At 39.1% G+C, this 6956-nt stretch overlaps 1 pseudogene; it reads right to left on the minus strand.

Moving 5' to 3' along the window:
• Positions 1-3095: 3095 nt before the first annotated feature.
• Positions 3096-3410, minus strand: LOC101346737 (ATP synthase subunit g, mitochondrial pseudogene; annotated as a pseudogene).
• Positions 3411-6956: the final 3546 nt, after the last annotated feature.

Here is a 6956-nt window from a genome sequence, read left to right on the forward strand (position 1 = left end):
CAGCACACTCCTCCTTTCCTCCCCTGATTTCCCGTGTCCATTCAACGAGCTCCTGACCCTCTCTCGCTTCTCATCTTACCTCCGGACAGGAGCTGCCCATTTAGTCTCATGTATCTCCTTGAACTAAGAAGCACACTCTTCACGAGTATCATTTTATGTCCCATAGTCCAGTCTAATCTTTATCTGAACAGTTGACCTTGGGAGTAGTTTTAGTTCTGGGTTGACAGAGAATCCAGGGGCCATAATTTCTGGGGTTCTTCCAGTCTCAGTCAGACCATTAAGTCTGGTCTTTTTACTAGAATTTGAGTTCTGCACCCCACTTTTCTCCTGCTTCATCAGGGACTCTCTATTGTGTTCCCTGTCAGGGTGGTCATAGCCAGGCACTATCTTCTTCTTCTGGTCTCAGGCTGATGAAGTCGCTGGTCTGTGTGGCCCTTTCTGTCTCTTGGGCTAATACTTTCCTTGTGACTTTGGTGTTCTTCATTCTCCTTTACTCCAGGTGGGTTGGGAGCAATAGATGCATCTTAGATGGCCACTGGCTAGCTTTTAAGACCCCAGACGCCACTCACCAAAGTAGGACGCAGAACATTTTCTTAATAAACTTTGTTATGCCAATTGAACTAGATGTCTCCTGAAAGCATGGTCCCCAGCCCCCTACCCCTGCTACTCTGTCCGTTGAAGCGTTTGGCGGTTGTCTTAGGCTGAGTTCTCTAAAGAAGCAAAACCACTAAAACGTATAAATTAGATAGAGAGCGTTATAGCAAAGAAACAGCTCATGTGATTGTAGAGGCTAGAAGGTCCCAAGTCCATGGATCAGGGTAGAGGCCTCTCCCAATTGACGCAGCTGCTGAAGCTGGCGAGCCCAAGATTGGCAGGTTGGAGAGAGAGCAGGGCTTCTGCTCACAGGCTGTGAAGGTCCACAAATTCCAAGATTGGCAGGCAAGACTGCAAGGTTTCTTCTGATTCACGTAGCTGCAGGGGCTGGCAAACCTAAGATCAGCGGGTCAGAGAGCAGGACTCCGCTCACAGGCTGTGAAAGTCGATGAATCCCAAGTTTGGCAGATGCGCTGACAGCTCAAGTCCCAAGAAGCGGAGGTGAGATGACAGGAGGCAGCCACAGGTTCCAGAGAGATCAAAAAGCTGGAAAGTCTGCTTATATTCAGATGCAGGCCACACCTCCAAGGAAATTGCCTTTCATCTGATTGGCTACTCACAGCTTATTCAATCATGGGAGTGATTGCATATGAACACTGAGACTCATGGTCCAGCCAAGTTGACACACAATCTTAACCATCACAGTTGTATTCAGGAAACTTCTGAGCTTTGGTTTAGTCCAGTTGCCCAGCACCATTTTTTGAAGAGAATGTTCTTTCCCCATTGGGTTTGTTCCTTTCTTTGTTGAATAATATTCAGTAGTAAGGTTATACCACAATTTGTTATCCATTCACCAGTTAATAGTTTTTGGCTATTCGTATAAAACTGCTATAAACATTTATGTATAAGTCTTTGTGTGGACATGTTTTTATTTCTCTTGGGTAAATACTCAGGAATGTGATCACTGGATCATATGATAGTGTATGGTAAACTTTATAAGAAACTACCAAACTGTTTTCAAAAGTGGCTATACCATTTTGCATTTCCATCGCAACGTATGAGAATTCCAGTTGCTCTGTATCCTTGTCAGAACTTGGTATTGTCAATCATATTAATGTTAGCCATTTTCAGGTGTGTATTGTTATCGCATAGTAGTTTTAATTTGCATTCCCCTAAAGACTAGTAATGTTGAGCATCTTTTCATGTGTTTATTTGAGTCCGTATATCTTCTTTGGTGAAGTTTGTGTTTAAATACTTTGCCCTTTTTTTGGTACTGTGTTTCTTATTATTATTGAATTATAGGAGTTCTTTATATCATGGATGTAGGTCTTTTATCAGATATTTGTTTTGCAAATACTTTTTTCCAGTCTGTGGCTTATCTTTCCATTTTCTTACTAGTGTTTTTAGAGGAGCAGAGATTTTAATTTTGAAGAAGTGTAATTCATCAATTATTGTTTTTCTTATAGCTCATAATTTTGTGTCTGTGTGCCCTAGCTAAGAAATCTTTGCTTAATCTAAGGTCACAAGGATTTTATCCAGTGTTTTTTTAAATAGTGTTGTAGTTAAGTCTTATGTTTGGTTCTATGGTCCATTTTGAGTTTTGTACCCGGTGCAAGGTAAAGGTCAAGATTTGTATATTTTTTTTTATGGATGTGTATATGGATTTATGCTGGATTATTCTAGCACTATCTTTTTAAACTGTTTTTTCACCATTGAATTACCTTGGCATCTTTGTCAAAATCGATTTAATGTATATGTAAGTGTCTATATTTGGACTGTTTATTGTGTTACATTGATTTATAAGTCTGTCCTTAAGTCAATATTACACCATCTTGAAACTAGCTAGTGTGAGTCCTTTTAGTTTGTTGTTTTTAAAAATAATTGTTTTGGCTATTCGAGATCTTTTACATTTCCATATAAATTTTAGAATCTGCTTGCTAATTTCCACAAAAATGCTGGTGGGATTTTCATTGGAATTGCGTTGAATCTATATATCAGTTGGGGAGAAATGTCCTCTTAACAATATAGAATCTTCTGACTCATGAATATGATTTATCACTCTATTTACATAGGTCTCTTTAATTTCTCTCAGCATTCTTTTATAGTTTTCAATGTACATATTGTACATATATTTTGTTAGATTTGTTCCTAAGTATTTCATTTTTTACGATGCACTTGTAAATGGTATTGTTTTTCAGATTTCAGTTTCCAACTGTTGATGGCAAGTATATACAATTGATTTTTGTATATTGACCTTGTATCCTGCAACCTTGCTAAACTCACCTATCAATTCTTGTTGCTCTTTTTTGTAGATTCTTTGGGATTCTCTATGTGGATGATCATGTCATCTAGGAATAAACAATTATATTTCTTCTTTTCTAGTCCATACACATTTTTTTTCTCATACATTATCTATTTTATTCAGTTAGGAGTCTGATCACACATGGTCCAAGAACACTCAGATAGTCAGCCAAATATAATCAGATGTTAAAGATTGGTCTTCAAACGTAATAGTCAATGATGCCATGCTTGCCTATGATCTCGCTGATATAAAACCACATCCACAGCTCAGTGGCCACCAAACCATTCAGTAGAGATTTCCTCACTGAGAGCTGTTTGAATCTACCAGTTTGAGCACTATTGACTTTTTTTTTTTTTTTCAGGCTCTAAATAGATGTAGAGTTCTCAGCAGGGGTTGAAGGAACCAGCTCCCCCTTGACATAGTGCCAGAATGTGGCCAGTAGAGGCCTCGAGTAAGTCACAGCAAAGTTAATCATCACTGGAGCCTTCTCCATGAGGTTATGGACAAACCGTGTATGGTTTTAGGATGGAAAGTTCATCACCCCAAACAGCAGGCTGAAAGTTCTCCAAACATTTTTATTTTCATTTCTTACCTTATTGCTCTGGCTAGGACCTCCACTTGAAGGTTGTTAAGCAGAAGCAGAAAAAGTAGACATCTTTTCCATGTTCGTGATTTTAGACGGAAAGAATTTAGTCTTTCATCAGTAAGCATGATGTTAACTATAGATTTTAATATGCATCCTTTACTAGTTTCCAGCATGCAATTTATACTAGTTTGTTGAAGTTTATTATTATTATCATGAATGGATATTGAATGTTGTCAGATGTTTTTTCTGCATCTATTGAGATCATTGTGATTTTTCTCTTAATATGGTAAATTACATTAATTGACTTTCAAATGTTGAACCAACCATCCATCAACCCCATTTGGTCAGGATGTATAATCCTGTCTTTATATTGCTGGATATAATTTGCTAATATTTTGTTGAGGACTTTCCATATTTAGTTTTGTTTTCTTGTAATATTTTGTCTAGTTTTGGTATCTGAGTGATGCTGGCCTCATATAATGAATTGGACAGAGTCTGTGTAGAACTGGTATTTAAATGTTTGGTAGAGTTTACCAGTGAAATCATCTGTGCCTGGAATTGCCTTTGTGGGGAGTTTTAAAACTAGTATTTCAATTTTTTTAATAGATGCAGAGTTTCTCAATGTCATGGTTAATTTTATGTGTCACCTTGGCTAGGCAATGATGCCCAGTTAGTCAAACACTAGTCTAGATGTCACTTCGAAGGTGTTCACATGTGATTTATGTTTATATTCTGTTGACTTTAAAGCAGGTTGTTGTTAGTAAGTGCCATTGAGCTGATTCCAATTCCTAATGACCCTATGTGACAGAGTAGAACTGCTCCATAGGGTTTTCTAGGCTGTAATCTTTACAGGAGCAGATTGCCAGGTCTTCCTCCCACAGAGCTGTTGGGTAGGCTCAAACTGCCAACCTTTCTGTTAGCAACTGTGCGCTTAACTGTTGCACCACCAGGGCTCCTTTTAAAACAGATTACCCCTCCATCATGCAGGTGGGCTTCATCCAATCAGCTGAAGGCCTTAAGAGCAAAAACTGGTTTCCCAAGGGAAAAGGATTCTGCCCCAAGACTGTGACATAGATATCCTGCCAGAGTTTCCAGCATGCCTGGCCTATATATTTCAGACTCAAAACTGCTGGAGTTTCCAGCCTGTCACCTGACCTAGAGATTTGGGGCTTGCTAGCCCCCACGATTTTTTTTTTTTTTTAAGTTTTATTGTACTTTTGGTAAAAGTTTACAGTTACAATTGGTTTCTCATTCAAACGTTTATACACAAATTGTTTTGTGACATTGGTTGCAATCGCCACGTTTTATCAGCAATCTCCCGTTTCCCCCCTCCACCCAAGGTACCCCATGCCCATTCATCCATCCTTCCTGTCCCTGCTCCTGGGCAGGTGCTGCCCACCAGGTCTCCCACAGTAAACCAAGAAACATGTTCCTCACAAGTGTCATTCCTGTTCCACAGGCCTGTCCAATCCTTGGCTGAAACGTAGACCCTGGGAGTGGTCCCCATCGTGAGCCAGCAGGGCACCCAGGGGCCATAGTCTCAGGAGTTCCCCTAGTCTCTGTCAGATCAGTAAGTCTGTTCTTTCTTTTGTGAATTTGAACTTTGTTCTACATTTTTCTCCCACTCTGTGCAGGACCCTGTATTGTGATCCCTGTCAGAGCGGTAGGTGGGGTTAGCCAGGCACCATCTAGTTCCTCTGGGTTTAGGCTGGTGGAAGCTGTGGTTCATGTGGTCCATTAGTCTCTTGGACTAATATTTTCCTCATGTCTTTGGTTTTCTTCATTCTCCTTTGCTCTGGTGGGATGGGACCAACAGATGTATCTTAGATGGCCACTTGTGAGCTTTCAAGACCCAAGACACCACTCACCAAAGTAGGATATAGACCATTTTCTGTATGAACTATGTTATGTCAATTGACTTGGATATCCTCCAAGACCTCCCTAGCCCTCATCCCTAGTAACTTGGTCCCCCAAGGTATCTGGATGTGTCCAGGAAGCTTCTATGACTTTGCCTTGGTCAAGTTGTGCTGATCTCCCCTACACTGTGTGTTGTCTTTCCTTTCACCAAAGTCCACACTTGTCTACTTTATTTTTTTGAAAAATACATATTTAACGATGCTGTAGATGGGTGACAAGTTTGACCTTATCGTTATGTTATTTAAAAAAAAATTTTTTTTTGTTGTACTTTAGATGATGGTTTACAGAGCAAACAAGTTTCTCATTAAACAATTACTACACATATTGTTTTGTGACATTGGTTGCCAACCCCACGACCTGTCAATGCTCTTCCTTTTTCAACCTTGGATTCCCCATTACCTGCTTTCCTGTCCCCTCCTGCCTTCTTGTCCTTGCTCCTGGGCTGGTGTGCCCATTTAGTCTTATTTTGTTTTATGGGCCTGTCTAATCTTTGGCTGAAGGGTGAACCTCAGGAGTAACTGCATTACTGAGCTATACAGGGGCCATACTCTTGGGGTTTGCTTGTCTACTATCTAGTTAGTGATTTCTCCTCCCCACCCCCTCCTGCCACGTTAACCATCAAAGATTGTTTTTTTTCCTGTGTGTAAACCTTTTCTTGGGTTTTTATAATAGTGATCTCATACAATATTTGTCCTTTTGTGATTGACTTATTTCACTCAACATAATGTCCTCCAAATTCATCCATGTTGTGAGATGTTTCATGGATTCATCATCGTTCTTTATCATTGCATATTGTTCCGTTGTGTGTATGTACCATAATTTATTTATCCGTTCATATGTTGATGGGCACTTAGGTTGTTTCCATGATTTTGCTTTTGTGAATAATGCTGCAGTGAACGCGGGACTGCATATGTCTATTCGTGTGATGGCTCTTATTTCTCTAGGATATAATCCTAGTAGTGGCTAGCCCCCATGATTTTGTGAGTAAATTCCTTAAAATCTCTCTCTCTATCTGTCTGTCTATGTGTCATTTATTGATCTATATTCTATATAGATGGTTCCATTTCTCTGGAGAACCCTGACTACTACATTCAGGTTATCTATTTCTTTTTGAGTGAGCTTGTGTCCTTCAAAGAAATCATCGATTTCTTCTAAGTTATCAATTTTACCAGCCTAGAATTCTTCCCGATTTTTCCTTATTATCTTTTTAATATCTGTAAGATCTGTAGTGATGTTATTCTTCATTTCTGATATTGATAATTTGTATCTTCCTTCTATTTTCTTGATCACTCTGGCTAAGAGTTTGTAAATTTTTTTTAATGCTAAGTATTTTATTATATGAGGCTGCCAGTAGATATAAAATAATTACCCTTATAAAATAGAAATTCATGAAAATTCAGAGAGGTAGATGTTAAGGACTGACAAAAGTAGAAATTTGTATAGTATGGCACCTATGTTATAGGGATAAGCTTCTGTACAGGCTTCAAATTTACCTCTCCTTTGAATATTCAGTGGTTCATGAAAAGTGGTTTAGAAATCCCTGAAAGATTGCTTTTA

This window comes from Trichechus manatus, unplaced genomic scaffold (assembly GCF_000243295.1).
Source record: "Trichechus manatus latirostris isolate Lorelei unplaced genomic scaffold, TriManLat1.0 scaffold00043, whole genome shotgun sequence".
Taxonomy (NCBI): Eukaryota; Metazoa; Chordata; class Mammalia; order Sirenia; family Trichechidae; genus Trichechus; species Trichechus manatus.